General features: G+C 37.7%; 1 long non-coding RNA gene across 1 annotated transcript in view; it reads right to left on the bottom strand.

Moving 5' to 3' along the window:
* Window positions 1-13,842: 13,842 nt before the first annotated feature.
* Window positions 13,843-20,950, bottom strand: part of LOC112943470 — a 73,207-nt gene continuing 66,099 nt past the window's right edge. The window contains exons 2-3 of the long non-coding RNA XR_003248596.1: window positions 19,679-19,785; window positions 13,843-13,942 (exon numbers count right to left, since the gene is read on the bottom strand). This is a non-coding gene — a long non-coding RNA (uncharacterized LOC112943470). The remainder of the gene's footprint in view (window positions 13,943-19,678; window positions 19,786-20,950) is intronic.

The following is a 20,950-nucleotide window of genomic DNA, read 5'->3' as shown; positions in this document are numbered from 1 at the left end:
GCTACCAAGGCAATTAAAACTGTTCTACTGTTTTGAATTTTTTTAAGAAGCCAGTTTTATGTAGTGAGATATGCAGATTGGGAGTTCTTTCTCCTACCTGTTTCCAACCATAGGCTAACATGTATAAATAGGACAAATATATGTTAGTCCTGTATATAGGACTGTAGATAGGATGAAGATAGTTTCCCCATCCCAAAAAGTGCTTCCTTCCAGCACAGGCACCTCTTGAGGACCACCAGCTGTGGGCAGCTGCCTGTACTCTCCCAAACGCGCTTGTCCCACAGGGCTCCCTCACCTGCCTTGCTCAGGACAAACCAGGCAGCACCAAGTAGGAGGTTTATAATAATCAGCTTAACACTCCAAACTGAGGCCTCTACTCAGCCACAAGGCTGACTTAGAGCTTAAGACATTTCAATTCTAGGGAGTTTTATTATATTTTTTTTTCTCTCTGAACTTTTCCTTCAGCAAGTTTTGAAGCTTGGACTTATTTTTTTAGGTCAAGCCGAAAGCAAATGTTGAAATCGTATTTCCCTTAAGACAGATTCTGTTCTGCAGACCTCCCTAGTTATAATTTTAATCATGACTCTTTACAGAATATTAAATGGCCTTGCTGAGCATCAAACCAGGAATTGTTTAAATATGTTCTGTTTTTCAATTTCCCCAAAATCGTATATAGGGTTGCTTGGAGGTATCTGCTTTTATACACAGTCAGCTTTACTTTCTGCTCCCAGAGCAATTTTGCTTTATATCTGAACAGACACTTTAGGAAAGGGAAAATGGAAATATTTATTCTCTACCTTCAGAAATAAGAGTTGTTTAGCTTTGAAGTGTTAACAGTTTTATGTTTATAAACAGGAAATGGTACTTGTTTCTTTAAGACCTACTTTCATTTCACTGTGAATACTTGCATTACTTTCAACTTCAGCTTCACTAGGAAAAGGTTCCCTGAAATTATAATCAAACGCTTTACAGCTTAAATTCAATAAAATATTTAAGCTCCTATTCTTGATATCAATGCTAATTTACGACCAACACAGAAACTACCAAAATACTTAAACCTGGCCCCAATTCAGTAAAGCACTCAAAGATATAGACTTTTGGCTCACTGAGGACAAGACAAATCAAGCATAGGCTTCAAGCAGTGTAGGTATGGATATATGAAGTTGCTCATAGCACAGAGCTAAGTACATTTTCATGTAAGTTACACTGGTTCATTTGCCTTAATTATCCAATACAGTCATTCTCAGGGATCTGAAAGTGCAGCCTGACCTTTTATCTACATAATTTATATAGTTTGAGTACCTGCAATTTTGTCATGTGAAGAGGCCTAATAAAAATGGTGTCTTAATATATCCATGAATGTAATTCTTAATATATCCATGAATGTAATATCTGTAAAGAAATGCCACTTACAGTATAAGAAAAGAAGCTGCTAAAAACTTTCCTCTGTCGCAGTTATTCCAGATCAAAGCTATGCAGTGAAAACCTGTTAAAAGAGAACCAGATAAAGAATAAACCTGTTAGGCAAATGAAACTAGCAGAGAGTGAAATGGTAAAATATTGAAAGAACTATTTAAAAATACATCCCTAAAACTCTCAGCTAACTGAATACATATTCTAATGCTGTCTGATTAAGTGTGCTGTCTCTCATTTCACTTCTACTACGGAGTATATATAATAAAATTATTTTCAAGAAGAAATCTCTTTGCCAGAGTATTAACTCTTCATTGGCATATGCATCTCAATACTCCTTCCTTATTGTATAAAGAAAGTTTGTTTTACTCCCGTAAGTTTGGAGCTGACACCTGGTCCTTTATTTAACCAATATGATAGAAGCATTTTCCTCATCATTCATATACTGGCCTTTAATCTTTAATCCATAGAAGAAGGATAGTAGAGAGCAGTGCTTTATCATCCTACCACCTTGCTGGCCAGTGAGTTTTCAAGCTTTGGAAACCTAGGTTCTCAAGGATAAAGTTTGCTGCCCAGGTAAATCTGCTATTAGAAATGCCCCTTTTTTTTTCCACAGCGAGTCTGATGAAGAATATCCTTTTAGAAGTTGCATGGGATAATAATAACAATATCATTATTGCCTTCTCCATAAAATAGTCTGCTTCCTTATGGGATGTGAACAGGAAAGATTTACTAGCTGACAACCTAGGCCACAGTCTTTCCTCACAGCTAGTCCTTAAATTTGAATGGGCAAAGCAGGAAGGAAGGTGATCCTCACATGCAATTACTTCTAATAAATGAGCATGTTCAAGAACAGTGTGTATTTGAAGCAGGTTTACAATTCAATACAACACAACAAAAAGCAAAGTTACATTCTGGTTCGTCTGTATATTATATCTGCTGTGCATGTGCTGCTTTTCTGAGAGCCTGTGTACCATATATTCTATGAAACACACAAACTGTTCTGGTTGCCCTTTAGAATTCTGTCTCCAGCACAACTTCCCATTGTCCCTAATCAGGTACACAAAATGTTACAAATTAAATTTTTATAACTTCACTATATAAATGATTGTGCTGCATCTTAAAAGACAGGGTAATACTGAAAGATCTGAATCCTATAATACCATAACCATACATAACCATACATAACCATAATCATAAGATCTGAATCCTCTAATACCATAACCTCCTAGTTAAACAGGGCTAATATGAACACCTACTTCCTCAAATCAGTCAAGATTAAAGACAGAGCTTCATTATTATGATTTTAGTTATGTATTGTTGGAATACTGTTACTTATCAGTATATAAGAATTTAGTACACAAATTCATATTTACTGCATTAATGTACAGTTTTCTTGAGTTCTCCAAGTTTTCTTGAGTTACCAGTTTAATTTCCATTTTTCTCTTTACTACTCTAACCAAATCAGAAACACTTGTTTATTATAAAGCCAGACTAAATGAAAATTTTGAGTTCATGTCTTCACACTCACACATATGCACACAAACTCACAAAAACAGCTGCAGCTGAACACTAGTCATCGTCCTCCTTCTCCATGAGGAAACATGAGCTATTTAGCAGAAAGCAAGTCCTTGTCCTTATCAAAGGGAATAAACTATTAGTTCTCCTGCTTCACTGTTCTACCTCATCTTCCAAACACAAAGTCACATTGAAGGTCATTCAGCTCTCTTTCAACTTCAGTTAAAATTGTATGCATTTCACACAGCTCTCAGAAAAATTAGGCCCATAAAACATAGTTATTAGACTTTTTCCTGTATTCATATTTGCAAAAACAAGGTGTAGTTAATACATACAGGCATTTTGGAACACATTAAATGAAAAACCTTAGTCTTTCACCCATCTGCTATTTGTAAATCAAGCATATTTTTCCATGTAAAGTTATCTTTTTTTGTTTTTGTTATTCTCATGTTCCTATATCACCAGTATAGACTGCCTCTACCAGGAAAACTTTATCATATAATGTTTGCTGGCCCCAGCAGAAAAACTAGGATCTGTCACTTAGTATCACAGATTTCTCCACTGCAGAAACACATCTCAGCTCTATAGGATGGAGAGATGCTTGCTTTCAAGTGAAGCAGTGATCTCTTCTGCTGAAAAATCATCTCTCTCATCTTTATCCTTCCCTCCTAACATTAGAGCATCTTCCTTTGCCATCCCCACTGGGTGCTGTCGTTGTCATACACTCATATCGTACTTAGCATAAATATTTCCAGCCACAGACCTAGTTTTCCAATAACTTAGTGGGTATGCCATGTTAGCTAATCTGTCATAAAATATTTATCCCCCTGCAGGGATTAGAAGAATGACATGCTGCTATTGTTAAAGTATGAACACCAGAAGCGATAATTTCCCTGACAGACCTGGATGACTTTTGTGAATTCAGCAACAATAATGTAGAGAAAGCAGAGCCTCCGTGTGCTGCTCAGCTAAGTATGTCAGTCTAGACTGCTAAAAATATCCATGGCTTTAGTCAGCAAACATAAGTATCTTATCCCCCTGCCTCTGATCTTAAAGCCAATTAAAGGGCTCCTTATATTCCACTGGACTTTATTTGGGGAAAAACGGGACCAAAGTTGAGTAAGCATAAAATTATTCAAAAACAGTCTCTGTACTTTGTATTTCTTCCACTCCCCTTAGTAAATCCCAATTGTGTCAACTCTGTTAGTATATTTTATTCTAGACAATTCAGTGAGCAGCATGCTATTTCCATTTTTTATGCTATTAATAAAGATAGTAAGGGAATTAATGTATACAATGCACAATCTTATAGCAGGTCTTAGCTGTTAGAGAAAGCATGAATTTTTTTATGAGAAAGGTGCATGTCCTGCTAGGTATTTTCACATTTCAGCTGTCAGAATAAGTAAACCAGATACTTCCGGAGAGGGAATTAGAGGTGCATATGCTAAGCTGAAGGCACCTAGCAATTAAATTCCTGTTACATCTTATTAGGGAGACCAGATAAGATAGCAGTTGTTAGATACTGTTCTTATTAGGAAGATTCTGCTGTTAGAAATATTTCAGGTTACTCTCTCAAAAGATTTTGGAATTACTAAGACTCTGTCAGACAGAATAATGAAATAACTTATAAGCAATAAAGGTTTTCCTTTACATTCTGGTCACCACTGAATCTCAATGGTAGAGGGTTATAATGACATGAGAGGCTGACATGTATAAAATATGGCTCCATTTAAGGCAGATTTGGCAGGCAAATAGGGCTATAAGGGTGACCAGGCAAACAAGCTGATCCACAACATCTACTATTTGAATAATTATTTACAAGGTAACAGTTCCATTCCTGCTGTTCCCCTAGAGCATCAGTAAGGGATGGAATAACTCCAAGTAATTGATTCCCTTCCCTCAATGACAAATACCTCACTGAGGATCCTTAAAGAACTAGAATTTCTTACGTACTAGCAAGGTCACCCATTCAACCCCCTCTAACTTCAGCCATGTAGCTGAAGCACTTGAGCTGAGGACACAGCCCAAGCTAGAGCCTCCTTCTCTGAAGTGTGCCTGCGATGCAATAAGCACCAAAAATGCCGACAGAAAATGCAACTTTAAGCCTATTCCACTGTGCAGTGCATGTTTACAGCTTTCATTGAAACCATAAGACTCTGATAAGGCAAGCAAGCTATAGCGTACCTACTTCTTCCTAGCCTTTCTCAAAAAAAATATTTACTATTTTTATTTACCATTAAGAGCTATCCTGGAATCTTCTTCCTTGCAAGCAGTGCAGGTGTGCAGACTTTGGGGGAATACAGAGGTCTTCTCTGCACACTATATTACTCTGGAAGGTAAAGGAAGTGTTTCTGCCTCAGGATATCCATTCATAGCTCAGCCTGCTCTGCTTCTGCTTCACATCCCTACATGTCTGACTCCTACACATTTCTGGACTCTGTTTGGTTTGACTGAGCCCCTTTTTGATCCTCTGTATACGCCACAGACAGCAGAGCTCATGCTGACTCTCTTAAATTAATAACATTAACAGATGAAGGGTAGAATCATATCAAAGGGCATGCATGTACCTTACTCAAAAATCTCCTAAGCTAAGAGACTCTTTGCTTACACAAGTGGAATCTGTTCCAGAAAAAGCCTGAGGCAAAGTCTGCTCAGACCGCTGGGGATACATCCCTTCGTACATCCCCACTGGCTTCCTTGCTCCTCATGTCAGCTGAGAAATACAGACAGCTCAGTGTGCTGGGAACAGCCAGGCAAACACCTCGTCCCCCTTGTCCTTTGTCCCCTGTAGCCTCTGGTTACATTTCCAGCTTTAGGGCCATTCTGCATTCCTGCTTCCCTGCTGGTGCATCTGCCTCGTGGCTAATCAGCACGTGCTAGACTGCAGCATTTATTTTAAAATCCTTTCAGACATTACTTGCTATGGAACAAATGACCCTACTCTAATTACTGAATGGCCAAGCTTTCCTTCCTATCTGTGTAAACAGGACAGGTGACTGGATTATCCGAGCTGTAGATGCTTGGCTGATCTAAAGCCTTATGATTGCATCTAATCAATCTGTTTCTGCCAACCTCAGCATTTAATATTTGTAACTATAGTTTTAAAGAACAGTCTTCAACATAGCTTCTGAAATTCAGTATTGTACCTTCCCAGACACTGAAGTTCATTTAATAAAATGTATCCATTCAAGACAGATTCCTGCATAACTTACCTATAGTGGCACTAATATTTAACTTTGCGTCTTAGGGAAAGAAAAAGAAGGACAAAGAAAGCTGCTGTAACTAATAAAACAAGTAAAAATAAACAATAGTGTGGCACAGTTTGTCTGTAGAAGAAGATAAGAAAGATTTAATTGGGGGGGAGTGGGAAGGGAATGTTGACCACTTTTCAAGACTTTTTTTAGATTACAAGAGATTTTTTATATTATGAGACTGAATCTGTAGTCCAGCTGTACCCCAAAAGGACAGAAATGGAGAAATATGTGACAATATTGCCAATTCTTTTTTTGAAAGACCTGTGGCATCTCATTGTGAATGAGAAGTCAATCCTGTAATGAGCAATTCAGTCAGCATTAATTGTGTGTATGCTACTTCACATGAATGACTGTGATTTCCATTCAGTCAGGGTGCATGGACCAGTCAGGTCAGCATCCTAATTTGCAAACAATATGCAAAAGTTTATCCCACTTTAAGTCATCAAACACTTAACACAGTCTTTACTGAACAGAGGTAATTGTGGGAAGTATGTTTTGGTTCTTCAGTAGGAAAGTTAACGCTTTAGTGATTTCTTTCTATAGACAGACTTTTAAAACCCCAGTTGAACCTAAGAGAAAATAAGCATATGTTAAAGGCCATCAGTCCATACCCAAAACCAGCCTGTAACACCTCATTTCTCATCGGAAATAACACAAAACTAAAGAAGGAGGGATATGAAGTCAAGGGTCAAAGGAAAAACTCCTTCCAGTGATTCATTCACCATGAAACCATATATATTCTGGAATCAAGATACTTCCAGGGAAGCAGAATCACTAGCAATCATTGGTAAATGGGACCCAATTATTAAAAAAATTTGACATCCTCATGTCATTCTCTAGTGACATCCTCTAACTCAGTTTATCAGAACTTACTTCATTTTCATCTGATAGACTTCTGGTAACCCTCCATAAGGAAATGTTTGTTTTTCATCTAACAATGACTCACCAAAGATTAACTCCATCATCACATTGTGAGCATCAGTCTCCATTCAGGGACCTCTGAAAGCACCACATAAGACAAAACTGTGTTTTAATATTCTCACTAGACACTTTGCTGCAAATTAATTTCTCTCCTCCACTGTAACTAGTTCTGATGCAAAATTAACACCGATTTACTGAATGACTTGCAAGCCATTCAGATACTATGTTTAGTATGTCAAGTAGCTTCCTTAGGTGGGTTTCTTACTGTGAGGTTCATGAAAACTGAAACAAAACAGTCGTCAGAAATTGATAAGAGAATTCTGTGAAATGAAAGCAATCACAAACTGTAACCTCTCTTCAGGCTCTCTCCTCAGGAGAGCTCAGCCCAGACCAGAGTCTGTAATTCTTCTGTGAAACTGCCAAAAATGCAAATTCCAAAGCAGCTATGGGCTTTCGTGTCATTTACAATCAAACTTAATCGAAAAAGCAGACAACACTGTAAAGTAGGCAGTGTTCTGCACTGTTTCCAGGTCTACTACCTCTATACAAGTCATTCTTTTTAATAACTTGACACTTTTTATATCAGTTTATCTATGGCATTTTTATGGCATTTATCTATGTAAAAAAGTGCCCAAAACAGGGGAACATCTTTCACATTTTTTTAGTATGCAGCTTTATTTTTCAATACCTCATGCTTTTTCTTTACCTTCAGTCTGGGACTCATAAGCCACCAGTTGAGAAACGCAGCTTAAAAATACTCAGAGTTTATCGGTCTCAAAGACAAAGCTGAAGCACCTTCCTGGGTCTTTAAACCTGAGCACTCTTGCCTTTGTAGCAGGCACACATTTTCTTTTGAAAAGCCAACAGATGCACATAGCCGGAAGGCTGCCCGATAGCTGCTTAAAGTGTAAGGGATGTACAGTATTTGTGACCACCTGTATCATGAAGGACAGCATATGCCTTAAGGATTTAAGAGCAGTTAGAAGTTACTAACAGGGCTCCAAATTCCAAAGCAAACACAGTGGTCTCTGTCGCAGGGAGGAGGGGGTGGAACACCGAGAGAGAAATTAAGATTTGGAGTGGCTGGAGTTAAATATCCAGCTCCCTCTAAACCCTGTAACTATAGACTTTCTCTGTTATCTCCATCTGGGATGCGTGTGTTTCACATGAACCTTAACAGTTCTGTGGAGTTTTTCCAAGGAGGCTGTTCTCTGCCATGACATGAACTAGCTACATTGACACCATAAGGTATATTCACTTAAACTCTAGAATAAAACATATGGAAAAATAAAATTTTGGATGAAATGAGTAAAAGATTTAGTTACTTTAAATGATTTATCAAGCTTTGGAATATTCACCTATTTATCCAAAGATGTGGAGAAAATAATGGAACAGATGGCTATGATAGAAAACAAAGTTTTCAGGTTGTGGGGACTTATGGATGGCATTTATGAGAATTAATGGCATTTATTAGTATTAGTAATGTACTGCTGTGTAATTTCTCCATTCAAGGTTCTATGGCAAAGCCAAAGAGCTCTAGGAAAACCCATGCCACTCGTGTACTGTTTTACTTTGGAATCCCTATTCAGGAAAATATTTAAGCATGTGCTCAAAAACAAATTGAAAAAGGGCACTTACAAAACATTGACTGGTTCACAAAACAAATTAATTAAACTAGTATTTTGCTGGTATGGCTCTTGCAAATGGTGGCCTTCAAAGGTCTGCCTCCCAGAGCTTAAAGCTGTTATCATTGCTCCTATTATTGTATAAAAATAAAAATAATAATAATAATAATAAAGAGACCTAGTTTTGCTCTGTTACACTGTGACTGTGTTCCTGACATATACCTCCTTTCTCCCTCCGGCTTCTTTCATTTAGAGCATGCAGTTCCATGGAGGATCAGCCCTTTTGGGATTCAGATGCTTTGGAAACATTCTGCAGAGGACATCCTTGCCAGAAATGGGCAGCACTTAGTAACTGCTGAGAACACAATAGCTTAAAGGCTACTCCACGAGGAAGCAAAAGCAAAGGGTGCACCCACACTGCCCATGCCCGTATCTGGAAGCATTATTTGTTTGCTTAAGAACAATTTGTGATTTCTTCTCTCAATTTGTTTGGGAGCTGCTGGCTGACGGCCCGCTCAGCTCTCCATTTCAGCTGCTGCTGCAGCTTTCCCCTGTTCTGCTTCCCTTAAGAGCAAATGTCCAGTCATGGTGTCTTTGCTTTATCTCCATGGTAACACTGCTCACTTTGAGATACTTCTTGACAGCTCATTTTTATTTGCCTTTCTGACCAGCACCTCAGAGAAATTAATACCTATGGTTCTGTTTACACCCAATACAAAAGCAAATAAGGAACAGAATCAGGTACATTTTACACTGAAAGTAATGGATTGTCTGTTTCCTCTATAGCTGTCATTCAGTCTTCAGGTAATTTCTATTTCTTTAACAGTTTTAGGGTAAAAATCTACTCTTCTAAAATTAATGACACTTTAAAGGAGCCAAGATTTTACAGAGTCTCTCCTTCCATCCCCAGAGCATTTCTGGTGGTGCATCTGTTGCTGAGTGAAAAGCCTGGTACACATCTCTTCTGGGCTCTGGGACACCAGGATCCATCAGCAGAAGCATGGTATCACCTCCATGCTTCCACCCTCTCCTCCCAAATTAGAAAAGCAGTTTTTGTGCTTGTGTGGGTTAGAGCACATGTTACTCCAAAAGTGCCAGAAACAGCGGCTCCAAATTGCTCATCTCAAAAATGTGACTATCATACATTCGGAGTTGCAGTTTGATATTTATGTGGTTTGAGATAATTCTGCTTCTTCCTTATGTATGTATTTGATTTCTGTTCATCTTCAAGCCATCTGGAATCTTATACTGCTGCTTTCAGAAATGCCAAACACATATATAGAAATTCCTTCAAAAGTACATATAGATCCTTGTACATTACTGATCACCTTTAAAGAAGGAAAAAAAAAAAAATACATCCCTGTGCAGGATTCAGGAGAAGGCACAATTAAATTTACTTACAGTGTAGCAAGAAAGTGTGTTTTGGGATAGGTATAGAACAGGCAGAGATAGCCATTATTTAACAATAATACATAGAGATACGCAATTAAGCACTGAAAAAAAAGTGTTTTACATTAGGGGCAGCAGTGCAAATTGCAATGTAATTTGTCTGGTGTACATGTAACCTAAGATTTCCCTGCCCAAGGCGGATGATGCTGAGGCTTACATATTCCTGAGCTCCAGGGCAGATTCATTAGGAATCAGTAAACTGGGATTTTCCTACTCACAAAAATTTCAGTGGATCATTGCTAGCTTAATCCTGAGCTAATGCAGTGAGAACACTGCTGCTTCATTTAGCATTAAGTGGTTGCTTTCACCATGAATGGAATATGAGAATCCAATGGGCCAGATTCTTCCCTGAGTTCAAATGAAATTCCATGCCATAAGTATTGATGCTGTGCTTCAAGTATGGATATAATTTCCAAGGAACTAGGGAACTCGGCTAGAACATAACAAAGTGGACAATAATCTAGGAAATGTCCTGGAAATTCTAAGCAACTATTTTGCATGGATGCTGCAATTTAATCTTTCAGTCTTCTACATACAGCTGAGCCATGTTCCACACTGCTCTGCAACACCTCTGCTTTAACAGCCTTGCCTCCATAAGGTAATGTTGACATAAGAGTTAACAAAGAAACTGTTTTAAGGCAGACATTTGTGATTAGCTTTTGTTTCCAGTTGCACAAACAACTACAATAACAGATGGAAAATTACTAAAGAGCAGAAGAGAATGAATTTTCCATGTCATTATCTTTCGAAGATGAGAAGTGCAAAATAACACCTACTCCTTTACACCTCTGGCACAATGGGCTTCTGTGTTTGGGTCAGATGCAATCTGTTTTCGCAAAGGAAAGTGGAAATCTAATCAGAACATACCGTAGAGTGACTGACCTTACACTCATCTGAGTTTTCATTAAAGTTACTATATAAAGCACTTGATCCAATGCAGGCTGCAGCTGCCAGCTTCAAGAGCTACTTTTGAAAGCTCTAAGAAAGGATGAATTGCAAGGTAATGTTAGCAGCTCTGTGCTTGGGGCAGCTCACAGTTCCACTGCAGAAATAACCATTTCATTGCCATTCATCCATAACTCACACTAAATGCTTTGCAAACATTTATCACCTCATAGGATCTCACTGAGTAAAAAAAAAAATTTTTTTTTAAAAAAACAAATATTCTCAAGTTTCAAATATCCAGCCCTACCTTTTGTAGGACAATTGATGAAGTCATGTGTTAATTTCAGGTATTTTGCTTTATAAAATGTTTACGCAGTCTGCAGTTCCTTATTTCTAAATACACAGTATTTTTGATAATGGCATCAATGTATATCATCTGCTGGTTTTGCCCCTCATTATGCAGAACAACCAGAATAGATGTCAGAAAAAGAGCTGAGTAAAGAATATTTGCCAGTTCATCTCCTGTCCCAATTAAATTCGTAGCTTTAGGAACCCAGAAATTTTCTTGATATGACAGGCAGCAGAACAAAGCACTTGTACTTCAGGTGTTGTCTGTCATGTTTTATCTGAGGAAGACATTTACATACCTCAACAATGCCAAGAATACAGGCTTCCAATTTCACATACAAAATGGAAGCTTTCATTAATCACTGATTAAGTAGGCAGCAATCCAGAATAACAGGTTGCTGTAGGAGCTTAATACCAACTGAACATCTATCAATAGATTTCTAATACATCTGAGAACATTTTGTACTTCCTCTACAAAATTCAGCAGCAGAAATGTCAAAAGAAATTACAGTAATGAATAATTATTTGCTATTATTGCCAATAAGTTAATATACTAATGGTGGTCTGCTTTATTACCACACTGATTGCAAATGCATGTTTTTATCTGGTAATATCACTCAAACTCTAAAATGTGACATCTGCATTGTAGTGAGGAGGCTCTGGTACTTTGCTAGGCATTGTTTTATTGCCATCTTGTACTTCTGCAAATAGCTGTACTTGAAGAAGGTATCTCTAAAAGGCTGACTTGACTAAATTAATATGTTTACTGTAACTCAATACAGGGGCATGAAAAAAGCATGCAAGAAGGTAATTAATTGATTTTTCCATGCAAAAAAAAGTTCAAAATATATGAACTAATCACTGTTGTCATCAAGTCTTTCAGTGTCCAGTAAATCAAGTAACTCATGTCATTTAGCATCAAGTTTCTAGTGGTTGTAGATGTGCCTACCAGGAATACAAAAATGTCTATATAGGCATATGCATGATACACACATATGCATGATTTTGCAGGACGCACAGGGATATTCATCTTTTGAGCAGATCCAGCTTCATTCTTCACTCAAGCTTCTTCCCTCCCCCCTGCCCCCCCCCCGCCTTCCCCTGCACCCTTACCATTCAAATAAGTTCATGCTCCCCGTAACATTGGCATTTCATTACTGCCTGTTGGTAGCTATGAGCACCAAATGTAAGCCAAAAAGCTGGCCCTAGATCAGAACTGCAGCTACTTGCACACCTATGAGCTACCCTGTTTTTTTGTACTGCATTAAACCCTTCACTTCCGTCAACCCAAGGAATAAACTTTCAGCTACCCAAAATACAAAGGAAGAATGTAGCAACATTCATTGCTCTCCCAGAGCAATTATGATAAACATTTCCAAGAAGAATTTTCTTAGTTTATTTCCAAAAGTTTCCATGAATTTCCACTGGCATACAGCATGATATAGCAAACCACCATAGCTGGTATGTCTCGTGTAATAGAGGATCTGAGTCTTACTCTAGTGATGGTGTGAAATAGCTCACAGAAATCTTGCAAAAGTTAAATACAAAGAATTGAGAAGTACAGGCTTGCCTAGCACAGCCTACAGCAGGAATTCTGGGAATGTGTTTCATTTGAGTGATAATTTTTTCCATTACTACAAAGTGATAGATACTTGCAGATTCTTTGACTTCGATTATAACCTCGACTGTCTCTCAATACAAAAACAAAAACAAATCCATCTGTTACAAGGATTCTGAGTACAACTTTGCATGCAAGGATAGGTATGTATTAACTTATTAAGACTGCTTAACTCTCTCCCCAGAAAAACAGATCAGTGGTCTGCAAAGAAAAAAGATTTGATCCTTAATTTCACCCTCCCGTTGCACTGGCTAATTTGCTGATGTTACAGGCCGGGAATGAAGAGGTCATGTAGGAAGCCAGGAAGGAATGGTTCTTCAGAGAACAGGCAGACAGTGCCTGGCAGAACTGCTACATAGCACAGGTCATGCATCACACTCACCTCCTGCTTAGGTTCAAGTCTCACCAGACAATCCAGTCTAGAAAATTGTGAGGAAAAACAATGTTTTCACTTGTGAGATACAAGCACTAGTTGAACTGCCAGAAAAATAAATCAGAAAGTTTTTCAACCCTCTGCACTTACCTAGCAAAATCACAGACAGCTCTTTAGGGGCAACTTCATCCTCAGTTCTTTTAGAAACACTGAATAATCTTCATATTCTTCCCAAGGGTGGGGAAAGTATTAGTAACTGCTATTTAAAACTATTGTAGAAATGGAGGTGTAGAGACAGTTCAGATATGAACAAGCCTGTCCAGGCTTTCTTGAGCTAGAGAATCGAGCTAGAGAGTTCTACTTTTCCTTTGCTTCGCATGGCTAAAAGCCAATATATCTGGTGTAAGATGAGACTCCCATTTTTCCTCTCTTCCCAGTACAGATGGTGGTAATGAATAGGGCTCCGAACAGCATATGGAGCATTCACTCTGTTCTTTCTGTCTCTTACAACTCAAGGATAGAGATTGTCTGGCCAAACCTGAAAGAGAAACTCAGCTGTGACTTCTCTAGGAAGATAGTGAGTCACTTGAGCTCAAGAACAAACGGGCATGTTCGTCTCTGAAAACTGTGCTAGCAAAGAAGCCCACAACACACTGCTTCCCAGCATTCATGAGTCAAACTCCTTAGGCTTAAGTTTTTCTTGCTCGTTATTTCATCATAATTTTCAGCAGCATGTCCCAGCAGCCAACCATTCCTACAGCTGGTTTGCTCTATCATTCAGCTCTCTTCACAGAGCTCGTCCTCAGTGGATTCAAACTGAGGACATACATGTCTTGCCTCCTGGCCAACTGCTGTGCGTGTTCCAAGAATATCCTTACATTTACTCATGAACTCGGAATGACTTAAGGCTACCATATTCTTGAACGGCCTACCAAACACAGAAACCATGCATATTGTCAAGCATACTATAACAGCATCTTAAGGCTTTCGGCAACTATTTCTCACTTTCTCTTTTGCAGCTAGATACTCAGTCATTCACCTGCTAGGACATTTCTAAGTTGGTTTATTGCTACATTTGACTTAGCTCTTGGTGGCCAGGTCTTAAGAACCGTCAGAAAATAAATCTTAGTCTGTAACTGCACAGGCAGAACTAGAACAATTTCATCAAGACTTCTTAAGGCAGTTAGTTTCATAGGGCAATCTGTTCTGTACACAGTCAGATTCTGAGAAATGGAAAACAATGAAGAATAAACACAGGAAAAAATAGCCTAAATTGTAATCTATATTTTAAAATGGAGTTCACAGGAGCTCATCTCCAGCCTTAATGGAAATGTTTGTATTCACTCTGCAAAGAATTTTAACTTATATCAAATCTGTGGTATTGTCTAGTTCTTGCGCACAGCACAGTCTGCTACACAGCAGCAACTGCATTTATTTTTATGATTATTACAATAACAATATTTTTACAGAGATGCAGCATGAACTGACAAAACATTAGGCTAGTGTTCAACATTTGTACTCAATTACTATATTGGCTAAGGTTCGTGGTCTTTTTAGCTCACATCACAATAAACTAGCATTCTCCTGTCTAGTCTCCCCAGTTTCCTGCCCTGTATATTTCTTTTAAGATAAAGACATGTGCAAACACTTCTGTCATAGGCAATCAGAATGATAAAGTTTTAAGCAGTGGAAGTCAGGATGGTCCAACAATCTGAAAATCAGAGTTTTAACTCAAACTTCAGTGCTAATCTTCCTTACTGCACCCTGCAGCATCTAACCAGTCAGAACAGGGACAGTCTCCCAAGTTTTGCAGCATGATAATGACTAGAAACAGGATTAGTTAGCTATCTTCTGTTTTACATAAATGGTAAATGAACTGATTAATTATTTTGATACACTACAGTCACAACCAAGATGAGCATTCCCCTATAGATGATGTGTAGAGGATCAAAATATAAGAGAATTCAGTTCTCATTCTCTGTAATTAGTGAAAACAGGCACAGCGTAGGAAACAGAAGTGTCTTACCGAAGCCACGGAATACATGAATAAACAAGAGAGCCCAAGACTCCTAAGTCCTAAATACAACAGTTTACCCTCCGGACTAAAAGGTATTTCTCTGTGACAATAAAATACCATATCCTATCCCAGTACTAACAGTAATCAGTTAAAAACAACAACAACCAAGTATAAATCTTCTAGAAATAAACACTGAAAATACACCATGTCAAGCTAGCAACATTTATTTACAAGCAGCCAAAGTAAATTATTTAGTTCAATCTGCAGGAAGATTTTGTTCTTTTTTTGGCATAATACTTTGCAGAGTAACTATAACACTCAAAGTGAAATGTGAATTGCCAGTGTACATTTAGACTAATTTACTGCTAAGCAATGCATGCTCTGTTTACTATGAGTGCCATTCTATCCTCCAGATTGCCAAATATATTTCTTTTCATGGAACTGTTTTTCTTGATGCTGTGCTTTTGTTTGCTTAACAGTTTTGTCCTCATCCTATTTCTTTGGATCACAGTGATAGATCACAATGTTATTAACTGAGCAGTACAAAAGAGAATATTGTGGACACCAGGACACCACAAAGTAGAGATGCCAAAATCTTTAGCACTGACTTACTCTGAAAGATACTGGGACCATTAGAATATCTCCCAGCTCTCTAAGAGCTTGTCTGGATACACCTTGGCAATTTCTAGGGAATAAAGACAAAAATCTTTGAAATCAGGAGAAAAACTTTAGGGTTTGTTTTCCCTCTAGGGTTTATTTTTCCAGGGAGGCAAACAGGGAGAATACCTCTAAAATGAACCCACTATACTTAACAGAAAGGGATCTCTATCTCCAGTTACTCTCATTTGATTATCTGCCAACGTCCTGCAGCTTTGATAGTCATATACAGAAACAGAGACATCTGTCAGTCCTTTCTGAGACATCATTTAACTACAGTTGCCACCAGGAGGAACAGCAATCACCTTTGAAGTCTCTGCATCTACCCAGGATTATCACACAGCAATACCTAAGGTAACATGTGGAGAAAAATACTCCTGTGTGCAACCGCAATCACAGTTTTTTTTTTTTTTTTTTTTTCCATAGTGATAAAGGTAGCGAGGAATCTCTATAAGCTGATCTTTAGAGGAAAAAGAAATACAGAGGATGGGAGAGAGTAAGATAAAAGGGACATGTGCAAGAAGACTGTAGAGAAAATGGCAACTAGAACAAATCTTGAAACAATGAGGAAAATAAAAAGATGCAGACAAGATCAAGAGGGGGCTTATGAGAGCAAACTGGATAAATAGGCAGACAGAGGTTTATGGGCTGCTCTGCAGATGGAGTATGACAAAAGTCAACTGTTACCTGGTTCCTTGGACAGTCATTATCTACAGGTTTGCAACTGCAGACTCCCTAATGTGTGCCTAGCTTCATCAATTAAAGCAGCTACGTCAGTGGTAGCTTGTTCCCTTCCTGGACAGGAGCAACTTTACTGTAAAAATGAATGTTTTTACATTTTCCAATCTTTTTTTTTTTTCCCCAGAAGAAATCCCCATGTTGTGATAAGGGGGGGTATGTAGAGAAGCAGGCTGCATCTTCAGAGAGTGAAATAACTATCACATAAGCAAAAGTAAGAAATGAAAATTACTTAGCAGAACTTAGATAAAATTCTTGCTAGAAGTATAATGGGAACTGCAAGTTTTCCTTTCAGAATACCCCCTCTCCCCTGCAATGATTATTCATAAGTGATTCAAGGTATCCATCACCTCAGAACTGATAAATATGCAAATATGCATGAACTAGTAGTGCCAATGTAGCCAGCTGCATTTCAAAACATATGTCATATTTTTGTTCCATCACTATGAAAATTTCAAACCTCTGGACATATTTAACCGCTGATGAGCAACTGGTGCTTTTAAAAGTCAGTCTTACCTTAGATGAAATACCTTGGATAAGCCAATAAATACAAAGGCAAAATATGGTTTCAGGATTGTGACGTTGTAAAATACTATCACCTAAATTGTGACCTATGTCACAAAAAGATGACCTAAAACACATTGATAAAGTGACTATCATTTTACAGGTCACTAAGGATCTACTCTCAGGATCTACTCAAGCTCTGATCAACAATGGAACAACACAATCAAAGACAACTTTCTTTCCCATCACAGCAAAGAAACAAAGTCACGGGTGGCTGTGACTACTAAGCTCTCTTTTTACCAGTAATGTCCTCCAATAATGGGCTAGTCTATAGCAACAACGCAGTCAATGAGTGAGCATGAAGTCATCTCTATGGAAAGAGAGACTAGGCTGATCTATCCTTCTTTTCTTAGGATGATTCATCTTACTGGTATTGCAAGCTTTATTTTCAGATAAGCAACACTTTTGCTTCAGTGACAGCCTGGCCAAAAAGGCTGCTTGTTCTTTTGTTGATACAGGAGAACAATCAAAGAAAACCTATACAAAGCTAAGCAAGGTTTATTATAAGAGACAGCAGTCTCTCATTGGTTGATATTGCTGGAAAAAACAAAAAGCAGTCAGACTTTCAGCTATACTCTCCCTTTCTTAAATTGGCTTCCACAGTATCTATCATTTTGTCACACCAGTTAATAAAGCACTTTTGACTCCTGACTATTCTCAGAAACCAGTCACCACTCGAGCACATCACAAGCTTGATAAATAGTGTCACACAGTGTCACATTTGCCCAGAGTCCATTGACCAAAATGGACTGAGAGTAGAGACTGAAAACTCTATAGATGTGCTGACCACTCCATACAAAAGGTTATGTTGGAAAACTGCAGAAAAAGCCAATACTTAATTAAAATTAAAATGTTTAAAGTCTTGTTGCTAACTTCAGTGAAGCTTTCTCATGTAAAATATCGTTCAGTTCCGAGTTCATCCAGGGGCCTTTTGCCTCACAAAACTGAATGGGGAAAAAAGCATTAAGCTTCTGAAAACATGTGTCTGAAAACACTGGTTGACTGCTCTAGTTTTCTGACTACAGCTGAGGTCTAGTCTCAGGACACAGCAAAATAACTGCATTTTTGACTGACAATTTGAAAGCGTTATATGATAGCTGTAGCACAGAAGAAGTAACTTTCAGACGAGCCTACTAATTAACACTGCTTTATTCAATCAATATAAAATCTGTCAGTAACTTTTATTCTTACTATTGTCATGGGAGGAATTACATGAAGATGGCCCAGTAAAAATGCTGCACTGAAAAACTTCTAGCGGTTATGTGGAAAATGGTCCAATGGTATGAAAATAACTGCCTTTTTTTTTGGGGGGGGGGGGGGGGTTTGGGGCACACAGAGAATAAGAGATGCATCCAAAATCACTGGAATAATTGGGAATTTAAATTTCAAACATCTTCAGTAATAAGGTAGTGCTTTAATCAGCACCTTTCTCTCCCCCAAACTAGAAGGTGAAGCCCAAAAGCTAGTGATTGAATGTTTCAAGAATGGTATTTATTTTTGGCCTATTTTGGCACTTTTATTCTGCTGTCCAATTTGTGCAGCATGGTAACATAACATAGATGATATTCCTTCTTTTGGAAAATGTTTAGCCTAAACTAATTTTTGAGTTAACTTTTTTCCATAGCTACACACACAATATCGTATTTTTATATTAATATTGTACTGTATTTTTAAATTAATTCAGTGAAATTCTTCCTACAATTCACTGGTTAATATAATCACTTTCTCTAACCAATGTAGAAAATTCAAATTATTCACAGCCTAAAGCTTTTATTGCTTAGCATAATCTTCTTTGAACTCTTCCAAGAAAACCGAAGCCAACTGTCTGCCTAAGTATACTTTGGCTCAAACTGGCTGTCCTGCTGAAGAAATTCATATAGAATACATCTGCGTAACTGCAATAGAAAATAAATTGCAGCAAAGTTATAACAATAAAAGGATAAAGTCTGAGAAAATTGTGTCTGGAATAATAGAGAGAACCTCCAGCAAAGCCAGATACATACAGAGCAGAGCCTAAGTCTCAATACTGCTGCAGCAAGAAATGATACAGGATAGACAAGCTTCCCAGGCCAAGAATTCTCTTGAACCTCAGAGCCTGAAATCTAAAACTAATGGCTGTTTTTTTTTTTTGTTTTTTTTTGTTTTTTTTTTTTTTTTTTTTTTTTTTTTTTTTACAAGGCTTATTCAGGCCATAAATAAATACGAAAATTTATTTCTGAAATAATTTATGAGTGGTCAAAAGCAACTAAAGTAGTGAGCTTTAAGAGAAAAAATGTATTTCACATGTATTTCTCTTACCTGAGAAATGTTTGCCTGTTAGATTAAGGTCTTCAAGCTTCAAATGTTCATTCACCTCCTGGTTTTTAGACCTTGGTGCAGCAAGTTGAAGCATGCAGATTGTCCCACTGAAATCAACAATCATGACTCAGCACAGCATTTCATTCAGGCGTTATGTTATTTTCTTTATAAAAAAGTTACAAGGCTTCATCTTTCAGATATACTTAATGTTATTTATTGCTTAGTTCCAATGGTTTTAATGAAGCTTAGAACCTTTCTGCAAGGCTTATGACATTTTTGAAAGAGCAAAGAGTCTGGAAATTATACTTCCACAGATCTAATTTATAAATCTGAGGAAATTAATTCCATAAAATTTAACAGGAATAAAATTTGACGTTGATGCATTTTAATTAACATTACCATTTGCAATCTTGCACAAAACAGAACCAAAAAAGCATGATCTCTGTAACATTAGGTTATTTCTATGCACATAACCACATAATAATTCTTGTGTACTGAATGTACATGTTAATGCAAGAACAACAATAATTATTGCCATGCTACTCCCTCATAAAACTAACTATATGGAAAATTCATTCTGAACTTTGAATTAGCATTGCTTGACTTGAATCAGAACTAGAAAGAATTGGGTGTGTGTCCCCCACGCCCCTCAGCTGACATGAATAAGAACTGTCCACACATAAATCTTCTCTAGATCTCCCAAGGGGAGATTGACAGGCCACTCCAATACACCAAAGTTGCAAGAGAGCACCACAGAAAATACACAAAGTACTAAATGTAGAAAATTCATGCAATTCTATGGACCTCACAGGCAAGACTTGCAACCAGGATAAAAGAAGGTTAATGCCCTAGGAATGTTTTTATAGCTTTGCATTAGAGTTTATCAAAAATACAGCTATCTGATACTTGCCAAAACCTAACTACTCTTAACACACATTGCCATCGAGAAAAGACAGTTTATAGAGGAAAGCTGAATTGCAAGAGCAGCCAAAGAACTCCTTCCTTCTCTGAGGTAAGAAATGAGGAAGAAAAGTATGAAATAAGTTTAAAAAGAAAGTGACTCACAGGATATTCCTTTCGTAACAGGAAAAAGCATCCTGTTGATTCAAGTGACACTATTTGAAGTATTGGGTCCGAAGAAATTAGATATTTTGAACAAAATTCACAAATCATTTCTCTCCTTAGTATGTTTTAATATGGACAAAGAATTTCCAAAGCAAGTCTAGTTCCAACTTTTTTTGAAGTCTTGTGGCTAATTAACATTAAATACCT

This window comes from Nothoprocta perdicaria, unplaced genomic scaffold, assembly GCF_003342845.1.
Source record: "Nothoprocta perdicaria isolate Ctin4 unplaced genomic scaffold, notPer1 scaffold_15, whole genome shotgun sequence".
Classification (NCBI taxonomy): Eukaryota; Metazoa; Chordata; class Aves; order Tinamiformes; family Tinamidae; genus Nothoprocta; species Nothoprocta perdicaria.
The sequence above is the reverse complement of the archived record's forward strand: the minus strand, read 5'-3'. Positions and strand labels throughout refer to the sequence as shown.